Here is a 17,259-nt window from a genome sequence, read left to right as displayed (position 1 = left end):
CAAAGTCCTACACTAAACATAATATCCGGTCTAGTCGCAGTGAGGTAGAGTAGACTACCTATCATTCCCCTATATGTTTTTTGATCGAAATTTTCACCACTTTCATCCATATCTAACTTAGTCGCAGTACTCATAGGGGTGTTTATTGCTTTTGAATTATCCATGTTAAATCGTTTTAACAATTCTAATGTATATTTGGATTGGTTAAGAAATATACCATCACGAAGTTGTTTGATTTGTAATCCCAAAAAGAAAGTTAATTCACCCATTAAACTCATTTCAAATTCAAGACTCATACATTTGGCAAATGATTCACATAGTGATTCATCCGAAGAGCCAAACACAATATCGTCAACATAAATTTGCACAATAAGAAAATTATTTTCAAAATGTTTAATAAATAATGTAGTATCAACCTTGCCTTTGGTAAAATTATTTAAAATAAGAAAGGAACTAAGCCTTTCATACCAAGCTCTAGGAGCTTGTTTTAAGCCATAGAGAGCTTTAGTCAATTTGAATACATGATTAGGAAGAAGAGAATTTTCAAATCCGGGAGGTTGTTCGACAAATACTTCTTCGGAAATAAAACCATTCAAGAAAGCACTTTTAACATCCATTTGAAATAGTTTAAAATTATTACTACTAGCATAGGCAAGGAGCATCCTTATGGCTTCTAATCGAGCCACGGGAGCGAAGGTTTCTTCGTAATCGATACCTTCTTCTTGGTTGAAACCTTTGGCCACTAATCTAGCCTTGTTTCTAACCACGATACCATTTTCGTCTTGCTTGTTTCTAAAGACCCACTTAGTACCTATGACTAAGTGGTCACTTGGTCTAGGAACAAGCTTCCATACCTCATTCCTCTCAAATTGGTTCAATTCTTCTTGCATTGCAATGATCCAAAAATCATCTTTTAAGGCTTCGTCAATGCATTTAGGTTCAATTTGAGAAAGGAAAGCGGCGTTAGCACAGAAATTTTTGAAAGAAGAACGAGTTTGAACCCCTTTTGATGTATCTCCTATAATTTGCTCTTTTGGATGAGCATCTACATACTTCCATTCTTTTGGTAAAGAAATTTCGGAAGAAGATGCATTCAAATGGCTATTTTGAGGAGAGGGTTCATTTAAATTCAAATTATCAAAACCAAGATCATCATCAAAATCATTTTTCTTTAAATCGGAAATTTCATTAAAAACTACATGAATAGATTCTTCAATTACTAAAGTTCTTTTATTAAAAACCCGAAAAGCTTTAGAAACGGAAGAGTAACCAAGAAAGATGCCTTCATCGGATTTAGCATCAAATTTTCCTAAAGCATCCCTTTCATTTAAAATAAAGCATTTACAACCAAAAACTTTAAAATAGGAGATGTTTGGTTTTTTGTTATTCCATAATTCATAGGGAGTTTTGGATAAGGATGGTCTTATTAGGACTCTATTCATGATGTAGCAAGCCGTATTTACGGCTTCGGCCCAAAAGTACTTAGGTAAACTATGTTCATTCAACATAGTTCTTGCCATTTCTTGTAGGTTTCTATTTTTCCTTTCAACTACTCCATTTTGTTGAGGATTTCTTGGAGTTGAGAAGTTGTGATTGTACCCATTACTTTCGCAAAAATTTTGAAAGTCACGGTTTTGGAATTCACCACCGTGATCACTCCGAATTGATGAAATCATGAAGCCTTTTTCGTTTTGAGTGAGTTTACAAAATTTAGAGAAACACTTGAAGCAATCACTTTTGTGAGCTAAGAAATAGGTCCAAGTGTATCTAGAGTAGTCATCCACAATCACAAAAACATATTTGCTTCCACCTAGACTTGTTGTATCAATTGGTCCAAATAGGTCCAAATGGATCAATTGTAATGGTCTAGTAGTGCTAATTTGATTTTTTGGTTTGAAGCTTGTTTTTATTTGTTTGCCTAGTTGACATGCATCGCATACTTTGTCCTTAATAAACTTTATATTTGGAATTCCTCGTACTAATTCTTGAGATGAGATCTTAGATATTGTTTTCATGCTTGCATGGCCTAATCTCCTATGCCAAAGCCAAGCATCATCATTTACGACGGAGAAGCACATTTCATTACTTAGTTCATCAAGATTGATGGTATAGACATTATTTTGTTTTAAAGCAATCATAGTCATGTTATGATTTGGTTTTTCAATAATGCACATATTTGATTCAAATCTAACGATGTAACCTTTATCGCATAGTTGACTAATACTCAAGAGATTATGTTTCAATCCATCAACTAGTAAGACATCATCAATGGAAAAATTAAATTTGTTACCAATAGTTCCCTTGCCAATGATTTTGCCCTTGTTGTTGTCTCCGAAGGTAACGTACCCTTCTTTTTTGCTAGTGAGCATAGAGAAATGAGATGGATCTCCAGTCATATGTCTTGAGCATCCACTATCGAGATACCATCTCTTGCTCCTAGCTTGTGGGTTTGTCTACAAAAGAGGATGATTTTTAGGTACCCATTTGATTTTGGGTGCCTCAAAAATTGACCCACTAACTTTGTTATTTATGATTGAATTCTTTATAGTTTCTTTAGGAACCCATATTAATTTTTGTGAACTAATTTTCCTAAATGGGCATTTGTAGGCAATATGTCCGGATTTGCAACAAAAGTTGCATTTCATATAAGAGGAAACATGTAATGTAGGTCCTTTTATGAAAGTGGTAGGATTTTGATGTAATCCTTTTACAAATCCAATTCCATTTTTATTTGCGATGTGACCCTTGTGTGCAAGGATCATATCTAATCCTTTGCTACCAACCTTAAACTTGTTTAAGGTTTCCTTAAGAAGCAAATTTTCATTTTTTATTGCTTCTAAGTGCTCACACTTAGAGCATGGAGGAGTTTGAAGACTATCAAACTTATCTTGTAGCAAAGCATGCTCTTTCTTTAAGATACTTAACTTCTTGCTAACAGTTCTACATTCATCAAATAATTCATGAAAAGCGATAGATAGTTCTTCAAAAGATAACTCTTCATTAAATAAATCACATACCTCTTCTCCTAACGCCATTAGCGCGTAATGAGCAACTTGCTCGGTGTTGGACTCCTCTTCTTCGGATGCGCTTGAATCATCCCATGTTGCCTTGAATGCCTTCTTCTTTGATGTTCTCTTTTTGGCTTGAGGACAATCGTTCTTATAGTGTCCCGGTTTTTTGCATTCATAGCAAATCACTTGGTCCTTCTTTTGTTCAAATTTATTTTTTGTATTATTTTTAAATCTGTTCTTTCTTAAATATTTTTTAAATTTTTGAGTCAAAAGTGCAATGTCATTGTCACTGTCCTCATCACTTGATGTTCCTTTCAAGTGGTCTTCTTGTGATTTGAGTGCCATATCCTTCCTGTTCTTTGGAAGGGGGTTCTCGAGCTCGTCATGAGCTTGACATGTCATTTCGTAGGTCATTAGAGACCCAATGAGTTCTTCAAGAGGGAATGCTTTAAGGTCTTTGGCCTCTTGAATGGCCGTAACTTTTGGATCCCAACTTTTAGGGAGGGATCTTAAGATTTTAGTTACTAGTTCAAAGTTAGTAAAATCTTTACCAAGAGCTTTGAGTCCATTGATGACATCCGTAAACCGGGTGTACATGTCTCCGATGGACTCACTTGGTTTCATTCGGAAAAGTTCGTAAGAGTGCACAAGGATGTTGATTTTGGACTCTTTCACTCGGCTAGTGCCTTCATGAGTGACCTCAAGAGTTCTCCAAATATCAAAAGCCGAATCACACATTGAAACACGATTAAATTCGTTTTTGTCTAGTGCACAAAACAAGGCATTCATAGCCTTTGCATTTAAAGCAAAAACCTTCTTCTCCGATTCATCCCATTCGCTCATCGGAAGAGAAGATTTTTGAAATCCATTCTCGACAATAGACCAAAGCTCAAAGTCCATAGAAATGAGGAAGATTCTCATGCGAGTCTTCCAATATGTGTAATCCGACCCATTAAACAAAGGTGGTCGTGCAATAGAATGGCCCTCTTGCATGCCGGAGTAAGCCATCTCTCTTGGGTATTAAACCAAATATGAGAGATACCCTCGCTCTGATACCACTTGTTAGGATCGGAGCGGCACTAAGAGGGGGGGGGGTGAATTAGTGCAGCGGATTAAAACTTCGATTTTAATCAAATCTTTCGTACAATACGAAATCGTAATGGGGAAATGCTTGACAGTAAGAAGGAAATGCTTAAGAAATCGTATTTGCAAGATTGTGCAGTAAGAGTAATGAGGAACTAAAGCAGTAAGAAGATTTGCAGTAATGTAAATGACAATAATAAAAAGCAAACCAGGGATTACGCCGATTTTTAGAGTGGTTCGGTCAAATGACCTACTCCACTTGCGAGGCCCCTCTTCGATGAGGCTCCCACCTTCCACTAGCAAGTCTCTTGAAATGGAAGGGTAAACACCCCTCTTACAACCTTTTACAAGCAGCTCAACCTCTTACAAATTTTCAATAAGAAAGGAGGAGGAGAACTCTCTAGCAAATTGAAAACAAGACTTGCTAAGACTTTCTAAGACTTTTCTCTCAATCAAAATGCTTCTCAAAAGTTGTAACCTCAGCTGAGATTAGAGGGGTATTTATAGGCCTCAAGAGGATTCAAATTTTGGGCTCCAAAATTTGAATTTTCTTAGGGTTTCCGGTGCTGGAGGTGCCACCGCCCAACCAGGCGGTGCCACCGCCCAGCGCTCGGGTGCTGGGCGGTGCCACCGCCCAGCCAGGAGGTGTCACCGCCCAGCACTCGGGTGCTGGGCGGTGCCACCGCCCAACTAGGCGGTGCCACCGCCTACAGTGTTTTCAGCCCAACTACAGTGTTTTCAGCCACTAGTTGGGCTTCAATCTTGGCTCTCTAGTTCGCTGGTTTAGCTTAATTTTTAGCCTAAACCAACTCTGACTTTGGGCCCAGTTGGCCCCTAACCAGGATATAGGATTATCTCTTAATCCTAATCCTAATTACAAGTGGACTACATAACCAAAACACATCCTAAGCAAACTTTCAACCGCGAACGTCGAGTCTTGTTTCGGCGAGCTTTCCGACGAACTTCTTCCGACGGACTCCCATCAAGCTCCCGATCTTTGTGATGACTTTAACGAGTAGCCGAACCTTCTCGGTGATCTCCGCGAGCCTCCGACGATTTCTTCGGCGAACTTCCGACATGTTCCCGATTTCTTCTCGGATGGTTCCGGCAGCATCTCCGATGATTCTTCGGTCTCTTAAACGTCCATCGAGCTCGACTCCGGTATCCTTGCTTTATGTTTTCTGGTTATCGTAGTTAATCCTGCACACTTAACTCAATAATATGGATTAGATCAATTAACCCACCAATTGATTATATCATCAAAATCCGAGATTCAACAAGATTTACGTCTTACACGCAGATTTACGTCTTAGACGCAGATTTACGTCTGAACTTTGAAACTCGTTTGTATATTCGCAGAGGGCAGTATGCAGTTGAAATCAAGACGTAAACGTAAACTGAAATCTGACGATTGTGCGAGGAAAGCCGATTTACGTCTAAATGTTGAAACTCGTTCATAAAATTGCAGAAGACAGTTTGCAGTTATAAATAGAATCAAACTGTAAGTGTAAACTGCAAAGAAACTCGTTTGCAAAAGCACAGAGGACAGTTCAGAGATTTAGAGTGGTTCGGTCAGTCCTGACCTACTCCACTTTTGGCTTCCTCCACCGACGAGGTTGCCGACGTCAACTAGGGGCCTTCCTTCAATGGGTGAAGGCCAAACTGCCCTTTTACAGTTTCTCTCCTTTTGACAGGCTCAGGAGACAACCTTTACAGACCTTTCTCTCCTCACTTTACAACTGAAAACTTGAAGAACAGAAGGAGGAGACTTAAAGGCTTTACAATCACTTTTGAGCTCTTAGAATCACAGAAAAGATCAAGATTTCGGTGTAGGTCTGTATCTTTTCAGTGTTGAATGGGTGGGGAATTTATAGGCCCCAACCCAATTCAAATTTGGAGCTCAAAACGATCAAATCCCGGAATTCCGGGATCAGGCGGTTGCACCTCTTGACTGGAGAGGTTGTACCGCCTGGCAGAGCTCGAAGACCGAGCTCAGGCGGTGCCACCTCTCTGCCAGGGAGGTTGCACCGCCCAGTCTTGCTCGAAGACTGAGCTCAGGCGGTGCCACCTCTCTGTCAGGGAGGTTGCACCGCCCAGTCTAGCTCTAAGACTGAGCTCAGGCGGTGCCACCTCTCTGCCAGGGAGGTTGCACCGCCCAGTCTAGCTCGGAGGCTTAGCCTAGGCGGTGCCACCTCCTGGCCTGGGCGGTTGCACCTCCTGGTGCAATCAGGGTCCGAATGGTTCATTCCATTCGACCCAATTTCAATCTTTCAGGGGCCCAATTGCCCCAAGATTAAGCCAATGGGATCACCTCCCATTTTCCAACTTAATCATCGTGCTAACTACGATTAAATCTAAGACAACTTCTGCAGCTTTGCTTCGGTGCGTCAATCGCTCCTTCCGGCGAGTTTCCGGCGAACTTCCGTCGATCATCCGATGAACTCTCGGTGATGCTCCTGCGGACTTCCGGCAAACTCCTGGACTTTGCGACGATCCACTTGGCAAGTTCCGACGAGCTTCGCTTGGCAAGCTTCTGGACTTCTCGGATCTGTTCTCGCAGAACCTCCGACGACCGTCCGAACTTCCGTCGAACTCTCGAACTCCCAACGTGATCATGAACTTGACTCCGGCGCAACTCCTGCTGCTTGTCTCTCTTTCATCGTAGTTAATCCTGCACACTTATCTCAACACATAGATTAGACAACAAATGACAATTGACTTCATCATCAAAATCCGAGATTCAACAGAAATAACGTAGGAATGCTATCCACAGTAAAGGCTTAGTTATCTAAATACTTCTCCATGAAGGACTTAGGGGAAGCATCCAATATCTTGGGGATTAGAATCTATAGAGATAGATCCAAGAGGATGCTTAGCTTGTCCCAGTCCAAGTACATAGAAACCATTGTCAAAAGGTTTGGCATGAAAAATTTCAAGAGAGGTCTCTGATAGAACCCTTGCAGATTCTAAACTTGGGGTTGATCATTTTAGGGGATCGACCTCCTTGGAACTCTATAGGGGTTTCTCCCTCCAAGTTACTGCTCAAAGGTTGCAGAAAAGATTCATCTATTGCTTATGAAAAGAGGAGGAATACATGACTATTTATAGGGCTTCTAAACCCTAACTCCTAATAGGACTCCTACTCAAGACTCCTATTCCTTTACAACTCCTTATTCCTCTATAAGAAACAACCTCCTAACCCTAGCCGGCCTCTTCACCTCTTTAATAGGGGCCGACGTAGGTAGGTTTTACATGAATGTCCCTCTCAATTAGGACTCTCCTAGCTAGAGTCCTAACAGACCCGCCCTCTTCAAATCAGCCTTGTCCTCGAGGCTGACGATTCATGAATTTTGGGAATTTGATCTTCAAGTCGTCATAGTTCTCCCAAGTGGCATCGTCTGTTGGTAGGTTCACCCACTGTATTAGCATTTTAGTAGTGGGTCATCATCGTCGAGTCACGATTCGTCGATCAATAATGGTACTTGGCTGGGTCTGGAGTTATCCTTGGATAGTCATATTTGGCAGATGGCTTTGGGCTGTCTCCAAGCACCTATTTACAACTTCTGTCTCACCGTCGATTTGTGGGTGATATGACATACTCCTTTTCAATTTAGTACCCTGCATATAGAATTACTTTGTCCAAAATCTGCTCATGAAGATGCAAGTAGAATTTATCATAAGCACAATGTGTCCCTTATAGTGTAATTTTTTTGAGTCCCAATTGTAATGAGCCACGGAGCTTGGTGCTTCCTCCAAATTTTTTATAATCTTACTAGTCTCTGAATCTTCCTGCCATTCCATCTTAATATCCTCAAGGAAGTCGCTGGTCGGAAGTGAAACGGTCGAAACTTCAGCTTGCTCGGGTAGTTGTGAAAGCACATCTACAAGAATATTCTCTTTCCCCTTTTTGTAAGTTATTTCATAATCAAATCCAAGAAGTTTTGTTACTCATTTTTGCTGCTCAAGGGATGATATCTTTTGCTCCAAAAAGTACTTAAGGCTTTTATGGTCGGTTTTAATTTGAAATCGTCGACCAATCAAGTAGGGTCTCCACCTCGTTGCTGCGTGCACAAAGGCGAGCATCTCCTTATCATATATTGACTTATTTTGATGGGAGGGAGATAATGTCGTGCTAGTGTATGCGAGTGGTCGACCATCTTGCATGAGAATGACTCCAATTCTGACTCCAGATGCGTCGGCCTCAATAATGAAGAGTCGGTTAAAATATGGTAGTGTTAGCACCGGCGTCGTCATCATGGCTGCTTTAAGTTTATCGAAGGAAGCGGATGCTCTGTCCAACCATTGGAAGACATCTTTTTCCAGTAAGGAAGTAAGTAGTGCATTGATCTTTCCATAGTTTTTCATGAACTTGCGGTAGTAGCCTGTTAAACCCAGAAAGCCATGTAGCAATTTTATGTTTCTCGGGGTCGGCCAGTTTTGCATTGCTCAAATTTTGAAGGGGTCCACTGCCACACCTTCCTCTGATATGATATGCCCAAGATATTCCACCTTCTATTGAAGAAAGCAAAAATTCGTAGTGGTCGTTGTATGTTCGAAAGGTGGTTTTCGGTATGTCTTCTTCGCACGCTCGTATTTGATGATACCCGATCAAAGGTCCAGCTTTGTGAAGATTTATGCTCCCTTTTATCTAGCAATTCATCTACTATTGGAATAAGGTATTTGTCCTTGATGGTTATGCCATTGAGAGCTCGATAATCAACACATATTCGTCTTATTCCGTCCTTTTTGCGTACAAGTAGCACCGGTGAAGAGTAGAGGTTGCAACTTGGCCGAATAACTCCTGTTTCGAGCATCTCTTTTACAATCCTTTCTATTTCATCCTTCTGGAGATGTGGATACTGATATGGCTGAGCATTTGCTGAAAATTTGCCTGGAAGGATCGTTATACAATGATCATGCCGATGGGTAAGAGGTAGGTTGCGCGGTTTGTCAAATATATTTGAAAATTCAGCAAGCAAAGGAAGTAGATTTTGATCTTCAAATTCTATTGGCTCTCCCTTAGTTTGCTGCTCAAGTTGTACTAAAAAGCCGCTGCATGCTTTATGCAAAACCTTCTCCATTTGTTGTATGCAAATCGTTGTTAGGTCGCCCCCATGTTTCCCGTGCAATGTCACCTATTTCTCCTTACTGTAAAATTTCATAATTAGTTTCATAAAATTTCAGGAAATATCACCTAATGTCGTCAACCATTTAATTCTGAGCATAGCCTCATGATTGTTAAGAGGGAGAAGGAAGAAATCTGTAATTATCTCTTGGTCCTGCAGCAATAGTTTCTTCTGCGGGCGCCTACGATCACAATTCAAAATCCGTCCGTCGGTGATCTTAACATCAAACCTACAGCGATTCTCGATAGGTAATGCTATCCAAACAACAAGCTTACTATTTAGGAAGTTAGTAGTACTGCCCGTGTCGATGAAAATAGTGATCGGTTGTTGTTTGAGAAGGCCTCCAACTTTCATCGTTTGCAGGTTTGAGTAGCCGGCTAGTGCGTGTACTATAACGTCAGTCAGTTGTGGCTCTTCTTCCACATCTTCTTTATATTCAAGGTTCTCTTCTGAATGTTCAATGACCTCTTCTTCTATTGGTTCAATCATAAGAAGTCTCCCTTTCATCGTTTGCGGGTTTAAGTAGCCAGTTAGTGTGTGTACTGTAACGTCGGTCGGTTGTGGCTCTTCTTCCGCATCTTCTTCGTTATATTTAAGGCTCTCTTTTGAATGCTCAATGACCTCTTCTTCTACTTGTTCAATCAAAAGAAGTCTCCCTTTTCTATAGCAATGCTTGTAACTCCACGGCTCGTCGCAATGCCAACATAACCGCTTCGTAGATTGCTCCCGAAGCTCTTCTCTTGTCAACTTCTTTGGTGCAGGGACTCGATCGACAGTGGGGGGGCTGAGGGCTTCAGTATTTCTGGTTGAGGAGCAACTCTAGTCCTCCAAGCTTCATGATTCAATCGCTCCTCTTGATGTCATGCGAAAGAGATGGCTGCCATAAGCGTGTACGGTTGTCGCGCTTTAACTTCTCCCCGGATCTCTGGCTTCAAGCCCTCAATGAAGGTCGTCAATAGCTGTTTTTGAGACCAATCATGAGTTTGATTATATAACCTTTCAAACCTGGTTTAGTACTCCTGAATGGTTGAGGTTTGTCGGATCTTTGCTAATTGTCCGTCAATATTCTCGTAATTGGTTGGTCTGAAGCGGATCAGTAATCTTTCTTTGAATTGTCACCATGAAAGGACTCTATAAGTGTGTTCAAACCAGTCAAACCACTGTATGGCATCCCCTTCAAGATATATAGCTGCAATTTTCACCATAGATGCGTCCGTAGTTTTGTGGTACTAAAAATATCACTCCGCACCCGAAATCCAACCAATCGGGTCTCCTTCCCATCTAGGGAAGTCCACCCTCATGCGTGGATAGTTGGGATCGATCATAGAACCTCCCCTCTTTTGGAAGTCATCTCTTCGGGCTTGGTGCAATTGGGCAGAGCTCTCTCCTTGATGTGATTTCTTCGGGCTTAGTGGTCGGCCCAATCTGAGTTCAGTAAAGAGTGTCTGAATCGTATCCTCCATTCGTGCCTCAAAGGCTTCGAATTTAGCATTGATTGCCTCCTCAGATGCCATAGTATATGCCTCCAAATCTGTGATGTTATAATCTCTCTTTTGTTGTCAGGTTAAAGGCGTGTATAAGTTAAGAGAGGTGATGGTCGAAAGGGTTGGTGGATTGGTAGATGTAGGTTGTGATTTAGGCTTGTTTTGTGGCTGTTGTGGGTGCAGTTTGAGGGTATGGTTTAGTGGAGTTTTAGGGCTGTGGATGAAAATTTTGGATTTGTGGTAGATGATAGCAAAGGTTTGATAGAAATAAGTGGAAGTTGCAGCAAGTATGTGCTGTCTTTGTAAGAGTAGAATTGTCGTCGAAGAAACAACGGTTTCTCGACGTAATTTCCATTAAAAACTTGAGAGAATTGAGGAGGGAATTGATAGAAAAATCACAGTTTATATGACAGCAAGGATGTCTAATTTAATCAAGAAAATTTCGGTAGTATAATAGCAAGGAAATTGGTGCAAGTTGCGATTGCAGAATTCTCATCGAAAAATTTCAAGGTTTACGACGAAAATTTGCAGTAACACAAAATCATTTTTAGGGATGAATTTCTCAATAGATCAATCTTAGATGGAAGCCAAGATAATCTATGAAGTGTACAAGAAATTTCATTCAAAAAAGATTGCAAATCGATGGGTTAAGGCAACAATATGCGGCTGAAATTTTCTACAGCATAGATTTTCAAGTGTAGCAGATTGGACATAAAAGAGATCAGTAGTTTATATTGAGAAATTTTTGATGAAACCAAAGGGAAATCCACTGTTAGGAAGTGTCAAAGATGTCATAAAAATTTCATAAAAATTTGAATAGAAAAAGCATAGTAGCAAGATCAAACAGGTGGTGCTATGCGGTTGGAATTCTGCAATGTATCTTTCATCGTAGAGATGAAAACTTTGTGACGAAAAGTTTATGCAGCAATATAGGAACAATTTTTTTTTTTTGGATTTTCGAATAAGGATAACTAAATTGCAGTAGCAGTAAGGTAGGAAACCAAAACCTGTTGCAATTCACGGGGAGATCAAAAGATGATCCGCGGTGGTGGAGATGATGACGAAATTCGGCGACGATGTTTTAAGCAATTGTGGGAATTGCTTTGGATGGTTGTGAAGGGTTAATAGATGACTGTGGAAGGGCAGCGAGGCGCCAAGAACGCTGCTCTGATACCAGGTGTTAGAACCCTTGCAGATTCTAAACTTGGGGTTGATCTCTTTAGGGGATCGGCCTCCTTGGAACTCTATAGGGGTTCCTCCCTCCAAGTTGCTGCTCAAAGGCTGCAGAAAAGATTCATCTATTGCTTATGAAAAGAGGATAAATGCATGACTATTTATAGGGCTTCTAAACCCTAACTCATAATAAAACTCCTACTCAAGACTCCTATTCCTTTACAACTCCTTATTCTTCTATAAGAAACAACCTCCTAACCCTAGCCGGCCTCTTCACCTCTTTAATAGGGGTCGGCATCGGTAGGTTTTATATGAATGTCCCTCTCAATTAGGACTCTCCTAGCTAGAGTCCTAACAGTCTCATACCGATGAGATATGGGATATCGCTTTCTACGAGTATGTCCCCAAAGACTCCAGAAGAAAGGGCGAACATGGATATGATACCTTATGCCTCAGCAATAGGGTCTATCATGTATGTCATGCTATGTACTTGGCTTGATATAGCGCATGCCCTAAGTGTCACGAGCAGGTATCAGGCGGATCCAGGCTTGGAGCATTGGAAAGCAGTAAAGTGTATCCTTAAGTACTTAAGAAGGACTAAGGATCTTTTACTAGTATATGAAGGTAGTAGCCTTAAGGTTGAAGGCTACACAGACTTAAGTTTTTAGTTTGATGTCGATGATAGCAAGTCGAATTCAGGGTATGTGTACACCTTGAATAGAGGAGCAGTGTGCTAGAAGAGTTCCAAGCAAGATACTACTGTTGACTCGACCACAAAGGTGGAGTACATTGCTGCATTAGATGCAGCAAAGGAGGGAGTCTGGTTGAAGAAGTTCATCACAGATTTGGGAGTCATGCCGGGTAGCGAGGAGCCGATCTCCTTATATTACAACAACAACGGGGCAATTACTCAAGCGAAGGAACCTAGGTCTCATCAGAAATTTAAGCATGTTCTAAGGAGGTTCCACCTTATCAGAGAGATCGTAACCCGAGGAGATGTAGTAGTGGAAAGAGTTCCATCCGAAGATAACATTACAGATCCACTAATAAAACCGTTGTCTCATATTGTCTTTGAGCGTCATAGGGGTCTGATGGGGATCAGACACATAGGTGATTGGCTTTAGGTCAAGTGGGAGATTGCTAGTCATAGGTGCCCAGCAAGCCAATCACGTGAGTGATGGCACGTGTGACTTGATGCAGAATCTTTTTTACTTATTATATTTTGGCATATATCACTTTATAACTATTGCATATATATATATATATATATATATATATATATATATATATATATATATATATATATATATATATATATATATATATATATATATATATATATATATATTGTGATATCCTTGGATTTGTGCAATGGGAATCGGATCGTGATGAGATCACGAAAATGAGATCGATTCACCTTTAAACACATATCCTAAATAATCCCGGTCATAGGTTACTCGAGAGGGATATCGTGATAACCGGACAGACTGGTGTGATGTATACCCATCCATATGATGGATGTGTTAGGATCGAGAGCACTAAGAGGGGGGGGGTGAATTAGTGCAGCGGATATTTTTTTGCGATTAAAACCAAAAGCTGCGTTCGTTCGATAAAGACTATTTTGATGCAAAAGCCGATTCTAAGATTACTTATGATTAAGTGCAGTTTACGTTTAAACACAGTTAGCGTCTAAACGCAGTTTGCGTCTAAATGCAGATTGCGTCTAAACTCAGATTGCGTCTAAGCACAGTTTACGTCTTAGCGCAGTTTGCGTCTTAGCGCAGATTGCGTCTAAGCGCAGATTGCGTCTAAACGTAGATTGCGTCTAACCGCAGATTGCGTCTAAACATAGTTTGCGTCTAGGAGCAGTTTAAGCAGAAGTATAAAGACAATGTGCTGCTGTTGTACAACTCAAAAAGTAATCTGCAAAAGAAAACAGATTTACGTCTAAACGCAGATTTACGTCTAGACGCAGATTTACGTCTAAACGCAGATTTACGTCTTAAACGCAGATTTGCGTCTGAACTTTGAAACTCATTTGTATACTCGCAGAAGGCAGTATGCAGTTGAAATCAAGACGTAAACATGAACTGAGATATGATGATTGTGCGAGGAAAGCCGATTTACGTCTAAATGCAGTTTTACGTCTAAATGTTGAAACTCGTTCGTAAAATTGCAGAGGACAGTTTGCAGTTATCACTAGGATCAAAATGTAAGTGTAAACTGCAAAGAAACTCGTTCGTAAAAGCACGGAAGACAGTTCTGCAGAATCAAACGTAAACGTAAACTATAATGTACGAAAATACGAATTTACGTCTGAATGCAGATTCGGAAGAACAGCACTTAGAACTTGTTTGTGAAAGCGCAGAGAGCAGTAGTAATGAAGGAGGTTTGCAGTAATGATAAAGTGCTAAAAAATAAACGCAAACCAGAGATTTAGAGTGGTTCGGTCAGCCTTGACCTACTCCACTTTTGGCTTCCTCCACCGACGAGGTCGCCGACGTCAACTAGGGGCCTTCCTTCAATAGGCGAAGGCCAAACTTCCCTTTTACAGTTTCTCTCCTTTTGACAGGCTCATGAGACAACCTTTACAGACCTTTCTCTCCTCACTTTACAACTGAAAACTTGAAGAACAGAAGGAGGAGACTTAAAGGCTTTACAACACTTTTGAGCTCTTAGAATCACAGAAAAGATCAAGATTTCGGTGTAGGTCTGTATCTTTTCAGTGCTGAATGGGTGGGGAATTTATAGGCCCCAACCCAATTCAAATTTGGAGCTCAAAACAATCAAATCCCGGAATTCAGGGATCAGGCGGTTGCACCTCTTGACTGGAGAGGTTGCACCGCCTGGCAGAGCTCGAAGACCGAGCTCAGGCGGTGCCACCTCTCTGCCAGGGAGGTTGCACCGCCCAGTCTTGCTCGAAGACTGAGCTCAGGCGGTGCCACCTCTCTGCCAGGGAGGTTGCACCGCCCAGTCTTGCTCGAAGACTGAGCTCAGGCGGTGCCACCTCTCTGCCAGGGAGGTTGCACCGCCCAGTCTTGCTCGAAGACTGAGCTCAGGCGGTGCCACCTCCCGGCTGGGGAGGTTGCACCGCCCAGTCTCGCTGGAAGGCCTAGCCCAGGCGGTGCCACCTCCTGGCCTGGGCGGTTGCACCTCCTGGTGCAATCAGGGTCCGAATGGTTCATTCCATTCGGCCCAATTTCAGTCTTTCAGGGGCCCAATTGCCCCAAGATTAAGCCAATGGGATCACCTCCCATTTTCCAACTTAATCAATGTGCTAACTACGATTAAATCTAAGACAACTTCTGCAGCTTTGCTTCGGTGCGTCAATCGCTCCTTCCGGCGAGTTTCCGGCGAACTTCCGTTAATCATCCGATGAACCCTCGGTGATGCTCCTGCGGACTTCCGGCAAACTCCTGGACTTTGCAACGATCCACTTGGCAAGTTCCGACGAGCTTCGCTTGGCAAGCTTCTGGACTTCTCGGATCTGTTCTCGTAGAACCTCAGACGACCGTCCGAACTTCCGTCGAACTCTCGAACTCCCAACGTGATCATGAACTTGACTCCGGCGCAACTCCTGCTGCTTGTCTATCTTTCATCGTAGTTAATCCTGCACACTTATCTCAACACATAGATTAGACAACAAATGACAATTGACTTCATCATCAAAATCCGAGATTCAACAATCTCCCCCTTTTTGATGATGACAATCAATTGATAATGGAGTTATCCTTAACTCCCCCTGTCTATATGCCATAGTTGAGATAAGTCAACCTTGAATTCAAGACCTAAGAATTCAAGTGACGTATTGATAAGTTAGATCAGTTAAACTTATCAATACTCCCATCATGATACTCATCATGATGTATCTCTTCAAAGATGATGTTAGGGCTTGACATACATCATCAAGTTTGTATGATTGTGTTTGTAACTATTCATCATGTAGTTTGAACATTATCATATAAAGCTGTGAAACTCATTACATGATGCACACATTTGAAATATTCTAGCAAGGTTTGCATTTTCTTCACATGATAAGATATCAACTCAGGGCATAATGCAAACTTTAGCACATGTTCATATTTCTCTTGGTGATGCAAGGATGGCATAATCATAGCAGTGTTTATAGCATCATTCATAGTATTTCTAATCATGGCAGTTTTTATCAATTCATATATATATCTCCCCCTTTGTCATCAACAAAAAGCATAGTAACTATGATACCAGAAAATAATAATAGCAAGCTTATAGAGGAATTTTACATAGATTGCTTTAAATACTTCTTCCCCTTTGTGTTATAATCCATTGTAAAGATTTTGCAGGATGGAATACATACACATGAATCACTTCATCAAATCTATTTCAGAAACTCAATTTTCATGAAGGTGTACGAGAAAATCTGTTTCATAAATAAGATGCATTCGGACAAGATTTTGTTGCAGATTTTCACATATAATCATGGAAATCAAGTGATTTGATTATACAATATAGTCCGAAAGAAAATTATTTTAACAAATTTATCTGTTCGGACACATCAACATTCCTAGTTCTCTTCGAATGAAATCAAAACACAAGATTTTCAAAAACTTTTAGTTTCAAAGCACAACATTCTTAATTTGGACACATCACATACCAAACAGTAATGATACCACAAAAATCTGAGATAACTTTTACCATAATAGATATTTACAGCCAGTACATCAGAAGTGAGTATCATAAGAAGTTTACAACAACAACAGGTGTTCAATAAGTTCATTGATGCGGTGGAAAATTAAAGTGCCTAAACAAGGAGTCAAATTGACTATGAATTTGCTGCAGCTCAGATAGGATTTGATCTTGTCTTTGTTCAATCCGTTCTTGTCTCTGTTCGAATCGATCCATACAAATCCCAATTTCTTCGATGGATGTATGAGTTTGCTCACCTGGATGTGTTTCCTCAAAGGGAAGGGTCGGAGGAGATTGAGTACCCCTAAATACTGGTGTTTCCGGTTCTGGTTCAGATTGAGGGTGATCAGTCCTTCTAGGGAGTCTAACCCAGTTACCGTTTCTATAGTAACATCTTAGTCGGTGAAGTAGATTTTTGTTTATTATGCTGAATCGATCTACTTTCATCACTTCTTCTTCTGGTGATATTAGAATGTCGTAAGCTTTTATTATTCTTGTGATTATACCACCATATGGGAGTATCATATCTTTCTTAGATAATTCTAACATATTTTGTTGAATAAGATAGCCAAGACAGATGTCATGTCCCTTCATGATTGAGTACATAGTTCCTAATTCTAGTTGACTTATTTCATCATGATGGTATTGTTTAGGAAGAATTATACTAGTCATGATATAATGAAGTATCTTAGTGTTCAAGGGCAATAGATGTTCACA

Source organism: Musa acuminata, chromosome BXJ3-11 (assembly GCF_036884655.1).
Source record: "Musa acuminata AAA Group cultivar baxijiao chromosome BXJ3-11, Cavendish_Baxijiao_AAA, whole genome shotgun sequence".
NCBI lineage: Eukaryota > Viridiplantae > Streptophyta > Magnoliopsida > Zingiberales > Musaceae > Musa > Musa acuminata.
Note: the sequence above shows the minus strand (reverse complement) of the source record.